This window comes from Mya arenaria, chromosome 14 (genome assembly GCF_026914265.1).
Source record: "Mya arenaria isolate MELC-2E11 chromosome 14, ASM2691426v1".
Classification (NCBI taxonomy): domain Eukaryota; kingdom Metazoa; phylum Mollusca; class Bivalvia; order Myida; family Myidae; genus Mya; species Mya arenaria.
The window spans coordinates 2996883-3015717 of NC_069135.1; the positions used below are offsets into that span (position 1 = coordinate 2996883).

The 18835-nt window shown below is 34.7% G+C and overlaps 1 protein-coding gene and 1 long non-coding RNA gene across 2 annotated transcripts in view; one reads left to right on the forward strand and one right to left on the reverse strand.

Moving 5' to 3' along the window:
- The window catches only part of LOC128216879 (histone deacetylase 11-like), a 63277-nt gene that overhangs the window by 9704 nt on the left and 34738 nt on the right, over positions 1-18835 (forward strand). The window lies entirely within an intron of this gene.
- The window catches only part of LOC128216883 (uncharacterized), a 33934-nt gene that overhangs the window by 3426 nt on the left and 11673 nt on the right, over positions 1-18835 (reverse strand). Inside the window, exons 3-4 of the long non-coding RNA XR_008258153.1 lie at positions 6414-6497; positions 5554-6197 (exon numbers count right to left, since the gene is read on the reverse strand). This is a non-coding gene — a long non-coding RNA (uncharacterized LOC128216883). The remainder of the gene's footprint in view (positions 1-5553; positions 6198-6413; positions 6498-18835) is intronic.

Consider the following 18835-nt stretch of genomic DNA (forward strand, 5'->3'; position numbering starts at 1 on the left):
TTACCCTTCTCCCTTCTTCTGACTCTTCTTCTACATTGGGATATCGACTCATGCCGTCGGCGTCAGCATTTTTCAGTCCAGCTCTATATGTGATTCGAAATTGTATTGTGCAAGTGCAGATGCCCATCGCTGTCCAGTAGCATCAAGTTTCGCAGAGGTAAGTATATAAGTAAGAGGATTGTTATCTGTAAGTACTGTAAAGGGTTTTATTTTCAGGTAATCGGAGAATTTTTCAGTAAGTGCCCATTTTAGTGCCAAAAATTCCAATTTGTGAGCCGGATAGTTCTTCTCTGATTTCGTTAAAGATCTACTTGCATAGGCTATGACTCTTTTCTGTTTGTCCTGTTCTTGACACAATACTGCTCCTAGTCCTTTGAACGAAGCATCAGTGTGTACTTCAAAGGGTTTGGTGAAATCAGGGTATGCAAGGATCGGTGGATGGGTAAGTATTTCTTTCAGGTGTTCAAATACTTCCTGTTCTGTTAAAGTCCATTGCCATTCTTTTCAGGTTTCCTGCTTTTGTTGTGCTTAGACTTTTTGGTCGCAGTGCCCGGAAGGAGATCGGATAGTGGTCGTACAACCTTGCTGAAATCCTTCACGAACCGCCTGTAATACCCAGCGAAGGCAAGGAACGAGCGAAGTTCGTCTGCATTATTGGGTACTGGCCAGTCACGCACCTTCTGTATCTTGGCGGGATCTGTCTCAATGCCTTCTTCACTGACTACGTGGCCAAGAAAATGTACCTTCTCCTGAATAAAGAAACACTTTTCTGGTGATAACTTCAGCCCGCATTCCTTGAGCCTTGTTAACACTATGTCAAGTCGTTTCAGATGTTCCTCGTAAGTATCAGAAAATATGATCAGGTCATCCAGATATATCACGCAGATGGTCATGTTCAGGGGTCCAAGACACTCCTCCATCAGCCGCTGATAAGTTGCTGGACTGTTTGACATACCAAACGGCATTTTAATATATTCGTAGAAGCCCAGTGGTCCTACGGTGAATGCTGTGCGTTCTTTGTGACCTTCTTCGATCTCGACCTGATGATAGCCGGCCTTCATGTCGATCGTTGAAAAGAACCGGCTGCCATGAAGGATGTCAAAAACTTCTTCGATGCGTGGCAGTGCGTAAGCATCTTTGACTGATCGGTTGTTCAGTTGCCTATAGTCAACACACATACGCAGCTTGCCATTCTTTTTCCGCACAAGAACTACATTAGAAGCCCATGGCGACCTTGACTTCTGTATAATGCCTGCAGCCAGAAGCTGTTCTATGTGTAGTCTAACCTCGTTGATCATATCTGGTGGTATACGTCTATGGCGTTGTTTTAATGGTGTTTCGAACCCTGGGAGAAAATCTATGCGGTGTTTCATCATGTCACACACGCCAATGTCAGTGTCTCCAGTTGAAAAAATGTCGCGGTGTTTCTCTAGTAATTCATCAATCTGTCTTTTCTGATCTGCATTAAGCTTCATGTTCTCGTCTATATGAACTTCTTTTAACACGTCCTTCACTGACTGGTTCTCAATATGATTTAGCACATCATTATCAATTGTAACTGGTTGAAGTTCACAAATTATAGATCTTGGAGCGATGGATATGGTGTTGGTGGTGAGGTTTGAAATGTTTACTGTTACTGGCTTATTCTTCTTAAATTCATAGTATATTATTCCAGGTGTAATGTCCACAAAGTCAGGCAGGTAGGTATCATCAGCTTCATGAATAAGAGCAGTAGTGTTATGATATTCCAATTCCTTGTCTGTGTAACACTCAATGTCAAGGCTCTCATTTGGCTTCAATATAACTCTCTGGTTGACAGATCTGATGACAGCTATACGATTCTTCCTTCGTTTCAGCTCCCGTTCTCTGATAACTATACATCTGAAGGATAAATACCATGGCATATGAAGCTTGGCCTTTTGTAAGAATTGTTCGCCAAAATTTAACTTGCATCCTTCCAGAAGTATGTTGAGGATGTTAGTTCCAAGTATCAGTGGAGTTTTGTCAGAGTACTGAGTATTTTTACTGACAAGAAATAAACAAGGCTGTGTCTCTGCTGACTGTAGTCCTTGTCCAGCATCTAACTCCACTTCAATGCAGCCCTCATACGGCAAGTTCTCACCATTGGCACATTCCACGTTCAAAACCTCATTCACTGGCTCAATTATAATGTGGCTGAGATGACTGTCATAAAATGCCTTCGACATAACACTCACGCAGCTTCCAGTGTCAATAAGTGCTTTAGCTGTTATGCCATTTACTTTTACATCTGTTTCATTCGTGTCTCCTACTAGCTGAGTATCCCTCTTCGTCTTGTTCAGATTATTTACTATGGGCTTGGACACTATTATCGGGCAGTCCTTTGCAATGTGGCCCTTTTTATTGCATTGGTAACAGGCAGGCGCAAATGAATGAGTATATGTTGGCCTTCTTGGGTAAAACTGTGGCCTTCTTCTATCATAATGGGGTTTGTATCTTCTATAATTTCTTCCAAAACTGTAAGTATTTGCTGAATAGCCACTTTCTCTCTCCTTTTCTAAAATTTCAATTCTATGATATAAATTTTTAACTAATTCATTCACTTCAGGTTCACTATCAACTTCTTGTGCCGAGTTACTATATATGTTTGATTCCGTTTCCACTTTCTTATCTCTTTCTAAGTCCAGCTCAAGACGTCTTAACTCTAAAACAAATGTATCATAATCTTGTACAGTGTCCAGCTTGTAGAATGAAAGATGCCTAATATCTCTTTTTAAACCTTTATGCACAGTTCTTTTCAAAATTTCAGTATCACTTTGTTTCAAACCATCAAGTTTTATTGCCTTATAAAACAAATACTCAGCTCTTGCGCAAAACCTAGACACTGATTCTTCTGCACCCTGATCCAATGAGTAAAAATCTCTTAATACCTCTACTCGGCTTTCCAAACTTCCATAGTTACTGTCTAACCTCACCAAAACTTCTTTAACAGTTGCATTCACACCCAGAAATCTCATTATATCAAATGCCTCGCCTTTCAATGATTTCCGTATACTCATAAGTATCTCATTTTCACTATAGGCATTACTTTCCACCAACATCTCAACTTCAAATTTAAATGTATCCCAATTGACATCACTGTCCGACTCATTTCCGCTGAATGTGGATAATGGCGGGTACAGGTAGGTCTCATGCTCCCACTCCATATCGCTGTCTTCATCAACAAATTCTGCCATTCTGAACTAAGTTCACTAATGCACTAACATTCACAAAGCTTAATCACAAGTATCACTTATCACTGTTTAACACTAAAGTTACAATGTCCCAGTGTCAAAATGTTCTTTTAAGCACACAAATCACTTCCATAATTCAACTATGTTCACACGCAAGTGTTCACTTGTCACTTTTCACTACAAATAATCACAATATTTGCATGTTTAGCACTTAATTCATCACCCAAAGATCAAATAATTCACTTGATCAATCACTACTTAATGAATTATGTTCCATATGTAGCACCATACAATTATTTCAAATCACAATAGGTACCACTTCTCATCACTAAGTCTTCAACACAAGACCATGCTTTCACCACACACACAAATTAAAAATGTAAAATTCACACTAATAAATCCAAACGGCACAACTGCTGCACCAACTATGATCTCATTTCACAAATCACTTCAAATAAACTCAGTTTCCAAAATGAAATTCACAATTCACTTCATAAGTGTCCCTAACGTACACCATAGTTTCACTTCACACAATCAGTCAAACTCCGGTGATAATGAGTAGATTCAAAATCCTTAATCACTGCGTCTGAATAATCAATAATCTATTTTCACAATATCATGACTCCCAATTTCACACCATCACAATGTATCATAAACTCATATATTCCATCCATAAGTTGGTATCTATTCAACTCCACTTTGCTTCACTATAAGTGTTCTCTTATTATATTTTCAATACACAATGGTGAATGCCAATGCACATATCAGACAACTCATTCAAGCATTTCAACTTGTAATGTCCCTTTAATTCAATTCAACCCGAACTGTCATGCCGTCCCTTTAACTCACACAATGTTCAATACTGTCCCTTTAACTTAATTCAACATGGATGATCAATACTGTCCCTCTAATTCACACACGTGTTCATACTGTGCCTTTAATTCACCTGAAATTCTAAACTGTCCCTTTAATTTCATTCACTTCAACACTAAAGGTGTACCTTTAATTCAAACAAACCAAATCATGACAACTCATAACTATTTAGTCTTTAGATTGTCTTGTTTCTCTTTCCATCAAAAGCAGCTTTCACATTACATACAAATCTATAACCGGTTAAATATTCAATTTAATTTTACCACTTTCCTCGCAAAGAATAATAAATTATATAAGTCAAATTTATTTCTGTCACTGTGTATTTGCAAATAAAATATTATGAATATTATTATTTATAATAATATTAATAATTGTACATGTACATGTTTTCTTTGTGTATTTGTACCATCAAAGTATTTTAAATTTATTTAAAATACAATGATAAATTTCTACAATTCACTCAAAACAATGTTTATTTTGAATGAAATCATTATAGTACCAAAAAATATTTCTAAGTTCAAATAAAATCATTTGAGTACAAAAAAAAATGTTTCTAAGTTCAAATAAATAAATGTCTTATTAATTTGGCTAATTTAACAGCCACTTATGCACCTAATTGCTACGTGTCTTTCTAAATACTACAATAGTCTTTGATTAATTAACTATAAAACACAAATACTATCAATCTACATTTATCTAATGTCAAGTACTACTTTTCTAAAGTTTACTACATGTATTTATCTAACTATACTACGGTGTAAGAATATCACATGATAGTGTCACATGACGGTACATATCAATGATGTCACAGAGGGATAACTCCACAATCAACCAATGAGAGCAACGATAATAAATAGAATCCCTGATCACATGACAAGAATGTTAGTCACATGCCGTATGAATGGCGTAGTAATTTTCAATGATTCAATCTAAACAAGTCCCGTACAGGTAAAAGAAATAGTTCCAATTTTAACCTCTTAATTTCAATGAACACATCCAAAAAATGACAAAAGTAATCAAGTACAAAATAAATGCAGAAGGAAATGAATCTCCTAAACCTTGAATATTGCACAATAACCTTGATTTAGGAATTTACACCTGTATGCACTCAGAGGTCTCAAACTAGGTCAAGATCAATATATGTTGTACTGGCAATGTATTGGAACAGCTGATTAATGTAAACAAATAGGTCTTCACAATATTTTCAAAAGCAGCACTTTAAATGAGTAACATTTGTGGTGAATATTTAAAATATTAAAATGCACTTATGAGGAAGGGATTAATTAGTAATTAAATACCTTTACCAGATTATTATTCATGCAAGTGAAATCTCTCTCTTACTTTACAGAATCAAAATCTCACAGAAATCATATAAAATACCAGAATCTGCAATTTGTTATTTATTTAAAATGCAAAATAGAAATTAAATTGCAAGTTCTAAGCATTTTAGGCAAAATATGGTACTCACAAAATCCAAAACCAGAAACACAGCAAGTCTCTCACAATGGCCACTAAACACAAGTGTCACTACATGTCATTTCACACAACAAATGTTCATCATTTCCGGTATATCCTGGTTTGGTCCCTGCTTCCCTGAATGTCATCCTTGGCATTCCATATATCCATCCGAATTCTAACGTACACATGGGTCAATCTTGGGAATGTGCTGGCTTCCTCGGTATGTTGCATCTCAACGAATGTCCAATAGATCCATTAACATTTAAATCCAAATTTAAATTCCATGCATGGCATGTTTGTCAAATTGTGTATTGGTTAAATCCTGATATCTGCAGGTTTAAAACTATAGTTATGTTTACAACAGTGGCAGTTGATCTGTAGTCCACACAAATTTCACTCTATCTAATCCATATGAAAAACACACTTTTCACAATAAATCACGTTGGGCGCCATTATAATGGTCTGGCCTTTACCCTGACCTTTATTAAGGTCATATAGTTATAGTGAGTATAAGACCAAGCCGGTCGAGGTTCGTTTTATGTCCTAGTGTGTATAACTAACAAAAGCTGTTTTCCATAGTTTACTCTCTTCGTTTCTATACAGATAAATCATGAATCAACATGAAGCACGAAGCACGAAGCACGAAGCAACACACTGAAATATAATATGAACAGTAATCAGTTAAATGCATCATCACATTTAGTTATTACAAAAGGTTAAAGAAAAGGTTTATCTCATACAATAATCATGTGCTTAGTGGCCCGTATTAACAAACGACTAATGAGATAAATAACATTTCCTACAAAGATAATACAGTAATGGCAACAACAATAAAACATGTATGACATCAACAACTACAGATACACTTACAAGTTTATGGAACTGAGTGTTCTCACTGTATACATGTCTCTCTCTCACCCATGGTGTCTGTTAATCTGGTCACTGTGGTTACTACTGTAAACAATTATGAACACAGTGAAACACATGCAAAGGGTTACTTAAAAGAGCTGCTATCTTGAAATACTGTGATAGAACAGAATTTACCAAACCTTCCAAAAATACAGAATGCACAGCCAATACAACATATTGCAATTAAAAGAATAACACTCTTGAATTCATTTAATACATACCAAACATGGAAATACTTCCAGGAACTAGTTAAAATAATAAAGCTCTAAAAGTGCGCCAAAAGCTGCAATCCTGGCAGATTGCTATTCTCACAAAAACCTCAAATATCAGGGGGGAAAGGTAGCAGTCAACACAAAATATGAGAACTGGAGCAGACAACACTTTTTACTAAATGCTGAAATATCCACAGGGCTACACATGGTTGACCATGGCTTTTGGTTAATAATTGCCCAAGTGGAAGGAATAATTGCCCCGAGGGCTTTATTTTATGTTTTTGTACAACTAAAGTTTTATATATTCAATAAATTTGTTTTAAAAGAAGAAAATGCCCTCATTTTGAAAAAAAGAAATAGCATTTCAGTATACCTCTTAGGTTTTTAAATGCCAAATGTTCGCTTACATCTGTTCTAATTTACTAACAAAATTCAAATCAATGTAAGATATATCGAAGTGGAGAAAAATATTAAACATTGTTTAATGTCTTTATACCCGTTCATTTCGGATCCATTTGGCGTTACGAAATAAATTCGTTCTCCCGTAATTGGCACACATTTGGGGCAAAATTAATTTTTTTCTGACTTTCTTATATAACGATTTCTTTACTTTGATATTAAAGTTCAATACCTCTGACAAACTGTGTACAAATTTAACCCACACCATTCACTCCGTTTGTCTACGAAAACCTTATGAAGTTACCTACTAAAACGCGTCGTTACGGAACATATATTAATCATCGGACTATCTTTGGAAATACTATTTTACTAACACTTTAGATTGAATGATTTGATTCATAGGTATTGGGAAGATAAAGACCAATGGTTAACTTTAATAACAATAGTATATACCATATCTCTTTCTGAAACTTGTATATTCGGGATGTAAAAAGCTTGTATAAGCAAAGATTTAAAAAAAATGCCATTGTTTAGATGTAATCCACAAACAAGAACTGTCATGAAGGTGGTCAATTTATATTTTGATAGAAGCAGAACACAATTAAAGCATAACTTTTAATTAATGTAACGTTGCCAGACAACTGTTGCTACACAAATGTTTAACCAACAGTAATTACATTCTGTTACGGAACATAATTACATTCTGTTACGGAACATAGGTGACTGTAAATGTTGCAAATGTGTGAACAATGCATTCAAAAAAAATAATGTTTTTGGTTAGCCGTTTAAGCTTCATTGAAGCATCATTGTCACAATTTCATATAATCTAAGAAACCATAAGTAACTGTTAACAACAACAACAACAACAACAACAACAACAGGGATATATATATATATATGAGCTGTGCCATTAGAAAACCATAAGTGGCTTTACGACCAGCATGGAGCCTGATCAGCCTGCATATCGTTTCTTCGCTGATCTTGTTGATGCAATATTTGAAAATGAATGTCTTTCTTTGTTTTCTTCTTTCTAGCACTTTCCCTGATTGCATCAATCACTGCATTCCCAAAAATTAACCTTTTACGAACAGCACTTCTCTTTTTTACATTTATGCCTGCTTTCTTAAGCATGAAAGCTGGTTTTGACCTTGGGGTTGCATGTATGCTCTCTCCAGAAGTAGATGATTTTCTTGTTGATGTTCTCTTTCTACTCGTTTCTGCAGCTTTTTCAGCTTTTCACGTTTATCTCTTAGTCCGTCGAGATCCCTGTAAGCCTTTCGTAGTGTTTGGTGTACCTTCTCTTTACTCCTAATCCCTTATTTCCACAAAAAAGTTTTTAACTTTAAACTTTCAGAGGTCCTAGTAGAAACCTTTTGGTGTTCACTTGACTTATTTGCTTTCTTCTTTTTTCTTATATTATGTTTCTTGTAGTCCTCTCTACAATTTTGTCGCCGTTGCTCTTTCTTTTCAGCAGATAACTCATCAGATGGGACATACTTTTTCTCTTTTCTTCTTCTCTCTTTTCTTAAGTATGATTCGTAGTTTTCCTCTCTCTGCCTTTGTCTCCATTTTCGTTGTCTTTCGGCATTTGATAGTGCCCTTCTGAAATAGAAAACCAGTGCAATTTTTAAACTTAGTATTAATAATCATATTAACTTTTTAAATCATGATTCATCATCATCATTATTAACTTCAATATAATGATCATTATAACTATTATCATTGTCATCATTATCATAAATAAACTGTTAAATAATTTAAAAAACATTACGATTTTATTTGGGGATTGTACAATTAAAAAATTCATTCTAAACAGAGCATTTATTAGTACTATGTTCCGTAACAAATTTGCTATGTTCCGTAACGGAAAGCTGCAACTTTACAATGCACAATGCAAAACATGTTAGATTTCCAGGTCATATTGAACAACATTTTCATACATCTTACTCATGAAAAACTCATTTGAACCTGTTTAATAAACATTCTGAATATTAGTTTTACGGTGGACAAAAACCTAGTAAAATACTATGCTTCCGTAACATTTTTGTTGTGGCTGTTGGTTTATCGGTGCTCTCTTTTGTCATTAAAATTTATTCCATGTCTAAAACCAATAATATATTTTAAATTGTCAACTACTTATGGATAAAATGCATATATCACATCAATTTATGATGTCACAATAAACCTATGTTCCGTTACGGATATTTGAAACGGGTAAAATTTTATATAAAAATCGTCAACTTACGACTTCCAACCCTTTTCTTTTCTGCAAATAATGTTTGCAATCGCATTCACCAGTAAAACTGCTTATACAAGTAAAATATATTGAACATTAACATAATACAAAAAAGTACAGTGATTTTCACTTACCTTTATTTACCGTATTTTATCACAAAAAGTCGATTTACAATTTTTTGGCAGACATAATAATGACGTTTCAGCGGAGGCCGTGAAGAGGTAAACAGTCTCGCGGTTATTTGAACCAAATACTGTACCGCATTTATGATAATCGATTCGTTACGGAAAATAGTCGTTACGGAAACATAGTGAAATAAGGCTTCTGCGGGACACACTGGTCACTTTTGTATGCCGATAGCATTTATTTTACTCTGTTTCATTTCAAGAAATACAAATCAGTATTTTTCAATCTATATTTGATTTATATAAAGTACATTGGAGTACATACGGCCGTTACGGAGGCATAGCATTTTAAATGCGACATTCGTATTTTCTAAAATAAAATCATTTGTGTTAAATTGTTTTACCGTAGGAGTTTTATTTATAAATTTTAGTCCAAATATGGTATTCGGACATTATATTGGATACGGATTTAAAAGAATATAACACACTTTAAGATTGTTGTATTCCAGTTTAAAATCGTTACGGTAGCATAGTCACATTTCGGCGACAACCCTATTTGATAAGATTTGCGGAAAATATTGATCTCTTGCTAAAACTTTTGCTGCAATTCCTAATCATATATGGGTACTTCATTGATTTTATACGAAAAATCGTCTGAAAACACTGAAACAGTTTGTTTTTATTATTTAAAAATATCTTTAATGGGACAAGCGACAGCAGGTTTTTGTGGTTATAATCGTTTATCAGATAAATCTAAAAGATAATCGTCGAGTATTTCAACTACAAAATTTAGGCTAAGCAGCTAAAAACATCTCAAAGTACTTATTTAACTCTTAATTAGATGTGTTTAAGCTCAGTTGTACATTTTATAGCTCTAGTAATGTTGGAGACAGGATTTTTTCAAAATTGCGTCAATTATTGGAGAATCGCTACACGTAAAAATTTACGCCTTTAGGGAAGATCAATTCAAGACCCAATCTTTACAAACGTTCATGTTTATTCAATTGTTTACTCACAATTGTATTTGAAAATGACTATTTTTTATTATGAATTGATTTTAAATATCGATTTTAATTTTTGACAATGAACGTGTCTTGTAATTAGTACAAAGCCCACAGCGTACGCGTTTTACTGACACAAATTTTAGTTCAAAAATTAAGAAGCAAAATATCCTCAAATGAACAAATGCATACGTTTGATGTTGTTAAAACTCCGAAGTGCTGAAATAATTTAAAGGTAAAAAAAAGATATAGAAAAAAAACAAAACAAAATAGTTTGTGTGGACAAAGAGGACCAGATGTACATATGGCAGTAATCTTGGGACATTTGTTATTACTGAATAAGTGATATATGATACCCAAATTGGATGACCGAATCATTTGTGAAAAGTTTTTTTTTTTTTTAATTTATATAACCGCATATTTTTTATATAACGACTGAAAGTGAGAAAAGTTGAGTTAAAGATAATTTGAATTATGTGCCGAATTGACTAAGCTTGATGGTGCCGAGTAAATTAAGGGCCGAATGTGTTGGTGCAGAATTGACTAGGCCGAATTACCTTGTTGCCGAATGGTCCAGTTACCCTGAATAAGACCCAATTACGTAACAATAACAGTAAATGTTCTGACAGACAACGACGAATATGTTTTGATCGAAAACCTGAAACAAAGCTACAAAGTAACTGCATGATTTAATATAGTCCATTTGTAGGAGATCGGATGATATTTTGATGTGCCATTAGGAATATACGGCAAAAATAAAGTTGATGCTACTTTTCGACAGGCGTGCATCAATTGGTTCTCGCATTCAAAGCTGAATACAACAGCAAGCGTAAACTATACCCAGCATTATACACCGTCACATCACTCAGAAATATTTTCTATACGCGAAGCGAGATATCTGATATTCTGAACACGCATTGTATCGGTAATGAAAGTTAAAGACGAAATCTTATTCAGAATAGAAAACTGGTCATACAACTGCTGTTTCAATTTTGTTCAAACTCGGGAGTAACATATTTATTCAATGTTCAAAAAAGATTAATGAATACGCACATGGTACTTCTTTTCACACCTCGATCATGATCATTTATGACCTTTAATAATTAACCCCAAAATTTCAGAACGAAAAAGGTTTGCTATTCATTATTTTATCACGGTCATTAAGAATACATATTGTATAAAATTGATAAAATGATTATAATTCTTCAATCTATCTTTCAGCTTTAGTTTATGGAAAGTTACTTTTGTACAAAATTAATTTAAGTTCGTCGTTTGATTTTCGTTCAGTAATAATCGTATTCGTACCGCCATGTTGTTATGATGTTCGTGAACGGTTTGAGAAAGCAGACTGATGATGTCGTATTTTAGTCTTAAGTAAGTATCAATATATGAGCTGGCTTATTATAAACCCATTAGTTTGGTAAAACATATGTAGCCAACCGGTTTATATTACCATTACAGACGGTATAACATGATTTAGATACGTTAACTGCAATAACAAAGGCAATTTGCCGTGTGTAGAAAGCAGGTCAAGATTGTGCTATGTATTTATTATTGAGTAAATCCTATTTTGTTTACAGTCTGAAGTAGATTTTGATTGAAATTGTGTTTAAAAAATGTTTACATCAGTGTTTGTGATATTTTTAATATGCTGTTGTTGCAGGTTTCTTTGTAAGATATGCTAACTTGTACATTAGTCTAAAATAATAGACCAGTAGACGTGTTATGCACCAGTCAATTGTAACCACGGCCCCCCAGGTCCGGGGAATAGCGGGGACTTTGACTTTCGGTCCAGCCAACCCCGGGTACAATCCCAGTCCTGCTGGGACGAAATGATGTTAAAACCCTGGCCAAGTGCCCCTGCACCCCAGAGACTATATATACGGCCCAATCTCCGTCAAATTTGGCGCTAAGACAAAACCACCGCGGTCACCCGGCCCTGCGGGGCCACCTTGCCCGGCCCTTTTCTCCGGCTATCCCCGGACCGGGGGGGGCGTGGTTACAATTGACTGGTGCATTATACAGGATTCTTCCAATCCCGAACGTCTAAACGGGTTTGTGCAAAAAACAGGTGTGTTTGAAAAGTATTAAAATTGTATTAAGTGAAGTATTTTATGGCTGAAATTGATCATAAAGGTTTGAATTCATATTTAACCATGTAAGTGAAAATTTATTTTGCACAAAACAAGCATTTAATGCATTAAAACACATTGTTTACCTTTAAAATAAAATGAAAGTTGACTGACACAGACCACAGGAATTTGACTCAGTGTTTCGTCAAAAATGACATATTAAGTCATTATATGACCAAAAATTGACAAAAGACAACAATTTCGGACAAAAACCTGGTCACTTATACTATCAATAGAGAAAGGACCGGCACTCCGGACGTGCCCAAAATCAGGTAAGTCAATTTTGATCTCCGTTTCTTTTTCACCACCGTCGGAATCTAAACATTCTGTACATTTTTGAAAAGCCCTATCCATAACCTTTGTAATGATATACAATACTTGACACTTCTTTCGGAAATAAAAAAGAATCGAGCAAACAATCATTCCTGTCAGTGCGATTTTCCCAGGTCGGAAAAGTTTATAGAACCCAATGTAAAACAGTGTGATCAGAGTCAAGAGCATGTTACGGTGGCATATAGCGACTATTCATCGACTGTTCCTAACATATACAAACAAAGTTTGGTAAATGCATCAATAAAAACCAACCTTTCTTGTGTTTATCATCCAAACTCAGTAAAAACAACTTTCCGCTAATTACTTTCTGTCAATATCGGCCATTTATGTTTGCAAGCGCCTGGCTGATGGCCTTGAAGTTGACCTTGTTTTCGATTGGATTTTCGCTGGGCCCGACCAATCGAAAACAAGGTCAATTTCAAGGCCATAACTTTTTTAGTTTTGCATATACTGCGTTTCTGAACAGTAAATGTAAATTACGCAGGTTATTTTTTATTTCCTTTTATATATGCAGGTTGAAGCTCAGCACATAATGAGAAGGTATACAATGTGGATGTGACAATCATGCTTCATGCTGTAGACAGAGAAATGGGAGGACTAGAGACGTACAGATGTCGTGCATAAATGATGACGTTGCAAACACCCACAACTCATTCACATCACCTTTTACACACAATATACAGGTAATTAAAAAATTTGTTTAGCCAGCTCAAAATCATTCTAAACATATTTTCTGCATTGATGGAGCTACTATATTGTATCTGCTATAGCCATCAGTTCACCCCTGCCAGGTCATACCTTAAATTTCCATTCAACTAAAATAAATATATTTGTTTACATGAAATATCATTAAAATGGCGCAGTACTAAATTAACAAATCAAAATAATTGTACTACTATGTACACGGAATGTTCAAGATTAAAATCTAATAATAGTATGTGTGAACATTTGCATAAAACCTGAGTTAAAGAGACCAAAGAGAGCATCAAGGTCGTCAACCTACTGCAGACTGGAGTTACATTTGGCTTATGTCACAAGGCTGACTGTTTCCATGGAACTGATTTTGCTTCCTTACCCTTCCTACATTTTGATCAACTGACAGCAGATGGGAGTGTTCAATTGCATCTTAAATAAAACTGTTCAGACTGTTCTGATATCTGACAGCAGCTTCGTCAAAATAGAACTTAACCGCTTGGAATGAGACCAACTTTAGTCATAAACACATATTTAATGTGTGCTTGGACATTTAGTCGTGAACAGTTTAGTTCTTAACATTATCAAAATAAGCCTGTTGACATTTTGAACTTTCAATTCTCTGCATATCATTTATATAACAGCTTCTCACAACATAATTTTTTGTCAAGTTTTAGAAAACATACTACAAAGGCACTTCAGTAATGAAATTGCTTTCGAAAAAACATTTCATTTGTTTACAATATGAAATAATAGGATTTTCACCAACAAAGAGAACCTCTTAACCTGAAAATACATGAAATTTAACTTCAATAACATTATTTCTAAAAACTGGAAATATTCACTATTACTATATGTGTTTTGAAATTTGTTTGTACAAATCGCTGCAAGTATATCAACTTGTATTGTTCTTTCAATTGTATCATGTATATTTAATTGATTGCACATAACTAAACCACTAATGATTAAGTTTTGATCTCATTTCATGGTTCTCTTGTCTAATATAAATGTTACTCAATAGATTATTATGATGGGTATACTTTCTAGTTCTTCACGTAGTATTTGATAATTGTCAGCTGTATCTTTTCATTCAGGAAAATCTGTATCTAAATTTCTTTGCAAGCCTCCGACCCATTCTTTGCCTCATATGTAATGATACATGTATGTGTTATGTGGTTGCTGTCAGAACAGGTATTATTATTTATGAACCCGATAGTCAGTACACGAAGTGAGCTATTGTGATCGCCCTGTGTCCGTCGTCAACAATTTGACTGTTTACACTCTAGAGGTCACGATTTGGGCACAATCTTAATGAAACTTGGTCAGAATGTTACCTTCAATAAAACCTTGGACGAGATCGATATTGGGTCATCTAGGGTTAAAAATAAGTCACCAGGTCAAATTAAATGAAAAGCTTTTTAACAATGTAAAGGTCACATGTATGACTATCTTCAGGAAACTTGGTCAGAATGTTAATATTAATAATTTCTAGGTCAAGTTTGAATCTGGGTCATGTGCAGTCAAAAACTAGGTCACCAGGTCAAATTGAAGGAAAAGCTGGTTAACACTCCAGAGGTCACATTTATAACTGTATATTTATGGAAGTTGGTCAGAATGTTTATATTAATAATCTTAGTCAAGTTTAAATCCGGGTCATGTGCGGTCAAAAACTAGGTTACCAGGTCAAATCATAGGAAAAGCTTGTAAGCACTCTAGAGGTCACATTTATGACAGTATGTTCATGAAACTTAGTCAGAAAGTATATATGATTAGCTTTAGGCCAAGTTCGAATCTTGGTCATGTGCAGTCAAAAACTAGGTCACCAGGTAAAATTTAAGGAAGAGCTTGTTAACAATCTAGAGGTCACATTTATAAATGTTTCTTCATGAAAGTTGGTCAGAATGTTTATATTAATAATCTCTTAGACAGGTTTAAATCTTTATCATGTGCGGTCAAAAACTAGGTTATTAGGTCAAATCATAGGAAAAGCTTGTTAGCACTCTAGAGGTCAGATTCATGACTTTATGTTAATGAAACTTAGTCAGAATGTTTATATTGATTAGCTCTAAGCCAAGTTCGAATCTGGGTCACGTGCGGTCAAAACAAGATCACCAGGTCAAATTTAAGGAAAAGCTTTTTAACACTGTAGAGGTCACATTTGTAACTGTATATTCATGAAAGTTGGTCAGAATGTTTATATTAATAATCTCAGTCAAGTTTGAATCCGGGTCAGGTGTAGTCAAAAACTAGGTCATAAGGTCAAATCATAGAAAAAGCTTATTAGCACTCTATAGAGGTCACGATATGACTGTGTGTTCAGTAAAGTCAGAATGTTTATATTGATTAGCTCTAGGCCAAGTTCGAATCTTGGTCATGTGCAGTCAAAAACTAGGTCACCAGGTCAAATAATAGGAAAAGCAAGTTAACACTCTAGAGGCCACATTTATGACCATATGTTCATGGAACTTGGTTAGAATGTTATTCTTGATGATCTATAGGTAGAGATTGAAACTGGGTTATCAGAGGTCAAAAACCAGGCCACTAGGGTCAAATCATTGAAAAACTTTGTAAACACTGTAGAGGTTACATTCTCTCTTTGATCACCATGTAACTATGTCGGAATGTTTATGTTTATGAAGTGTATGTCACACTCGAATTGGATCAGGCGAGCGATATAGGACCTTCAGGGCCCTCTTGTTAAAAATAAATTGTGCATTTGCTCAATTGCTATGGTAAAATATTTTTTAAGTTTCATAAAATCAATCTTGTGATATAGCTTTCGTGTTGCATCCACCATGACCCCAAGCCTTACCTTTTCTTAAACATCTGAATATTCAAGTAAAAACTACTAGAAATCATGATTTTCTGTTTTGTCAATTCACAGAAATTAAACAGACAAGGGCTGATATCCAAATGGTACTCATTGTGTACTGCCAGAAATGAATAATTTTATGTCAATAACTTCAGCACACCTCACCTGTCAACAGTCATTAATTCTTTAATAATAACTTCATTGTTGTCATATATTCAAGTAAGCCTTCCATTCAACTGCAATTAATCTAATAAACTCTGGTATGATTGTTTGTTAAAGATTGGCTCTTTTCTAGCAGTTGTGAATTGACTCATTTTCATTGTTTGTTAAAGATTGGCTCTTTTCTAGCAGTTGTGAATTGACTCATTTTCAATCTCATATAGATCAATAAACAAACACCAGAGTTCAATTGAGATTTTAGTTTCTTAAAATGCTTCAACAAACCTTTTCACATTATGGCCTTCTGACAGAGGCTAGATCACTGTCAAAACATTATTTTGGAAACCGGTTTGTCATTGTTTGATGAAATGTATTGCCTTATCTGCCTTTAGTAATGGAACGAAGGAGGGGCTCCTTGAGCGGCATAGACTGTTCATTGTTTTATTTACAATGATGTAGTGAAATAAAATTTATCTTTGATTTAAGTCTTCATTTTAAACAAATTGTTGCTTCCGACGTAGCATAAATTACGTTATTTATCACTCTGATATATATACACTGTAAATTATGCTTTGTGTGAATTTGTTAATGTTGTTTTACAAATTGAACTGGTCTGTGGTTGTTGAGGCATTGGTCTATCACAGTGGTCTATGTGTTTGCCTGTTATGTTTTGAATTGTTCTGGAAAATCATTTGTCCAATAAATTCATAAAGGTATGCACTTCTATATTTCATGTTTTTAATTTATTATTAAGACGAACATTTAAGTTGTTGTTTTAGCCTTTGTGAAAAAGTTATCGTTCCAGATTTTTAATAATGCCATAAAACATCAATTGATGTTACAGATTTGTATTTGTGTATGGTTCAAATCCTTATTACATATATTTACACTACCAATTGTTACATTGATGCTGCCAACATTCAGCAGTACCATCCCTCAGCACTTTCAGTGCTTTGATTTAAACCCGCAATGTAAACGTTTTACATTTTAAAGTCGTATAGCAGTTAACTTGCTTACTATAATCATAAACCTCAATATTTAGCTATTTCGTTATTAGTATTTCTCCACTTTAATCGATGTAACTTAACAACTGACGGGGTCAGATGAGGTCGACGCTCTAAGGTATGTCGCACAGGAAAGTAACACTCTTCTAATTCTGTTCTCACATATAGCATGGTTGCATGCTATAAATACTGGACACAGACAACTGTGACAAGGTCAACATATATGTTTTGCGAAGCTGTCATTCAAAGCAAGCAGACTGCAGAAGCAACTTGCCTGATTTCGAAATACCTTGTACCTATGTCTTGCTTTGATATATGTTTTTGAATATGTTGGCTGATCGATGACTTGAATAAGGCTAGTTAAGTTGAACCAATACACTGAAAATTTACCTGTCGCTCCAAATTTTTACCTGTCGCAATGTTACAAACAGTATTCAGTAACATCAGCCTAAACCTTGATTTTAAGCCTCTTATTTAAATAAGTTTTGTAATTCCCCATTATAACAGGTTTAGATCTTCTTGGTTAGATGTGTCCTACTATTATAAATTACAAAAAGAAGCTAAATATCAGGTAAAAAAATCAATATTTCGGATCTTAAGACATAATTTTTGTCTTCCCTTGCCTCCCATAAAAGCTCATATCCGGTTCGTCTACCCATGGAGAAGCTAGATCTTACTCTTTTAATTCATCTTTAAATTAAAGATACAGTCAGGGCATACCTGGGCATACTCGAATACGCCCAGGCATACAAAGGAATTAAGGTTCCCGCGAAATGGCCAGTAAAAAAGTCCCACGTCAGGGGATATTGGTCACGCTCCAACCCCAAAGTCAAACTCAGACACAACATGTATGCAAAAACGAAAGTAAGAGTTCTTGTTATTGGCATTCTTGTTATTGGCAATGTTAAACAGAGCGGAAAGAGAGTCAGCTCGGTATATTCGTCATTATATTAAAATTAACACGATTGCCGGGAACCACTTCCCCGAAAAATAATTGTAATTTTCGAACATTTCCGTAAAATTCTGTCTGTTAAAAAGTATTAGAGTACAGACTGAAATCGGAACCTTACGTGTTTTTTCGGCTTTTACGGAAACATGTGCAAAACGGGGTTTACAAATAGTAATACACGGATTAACACGATGTCGGATGAAAAATTACAATCAGATTTCATATATTGATATGTCTACTGAATGCCCAACATCATTTATGTAACATAATATACAACAGTCGCATGGAATTAACTGACGGTATTGTTTCACTGTTTTGCAGGTGCTGC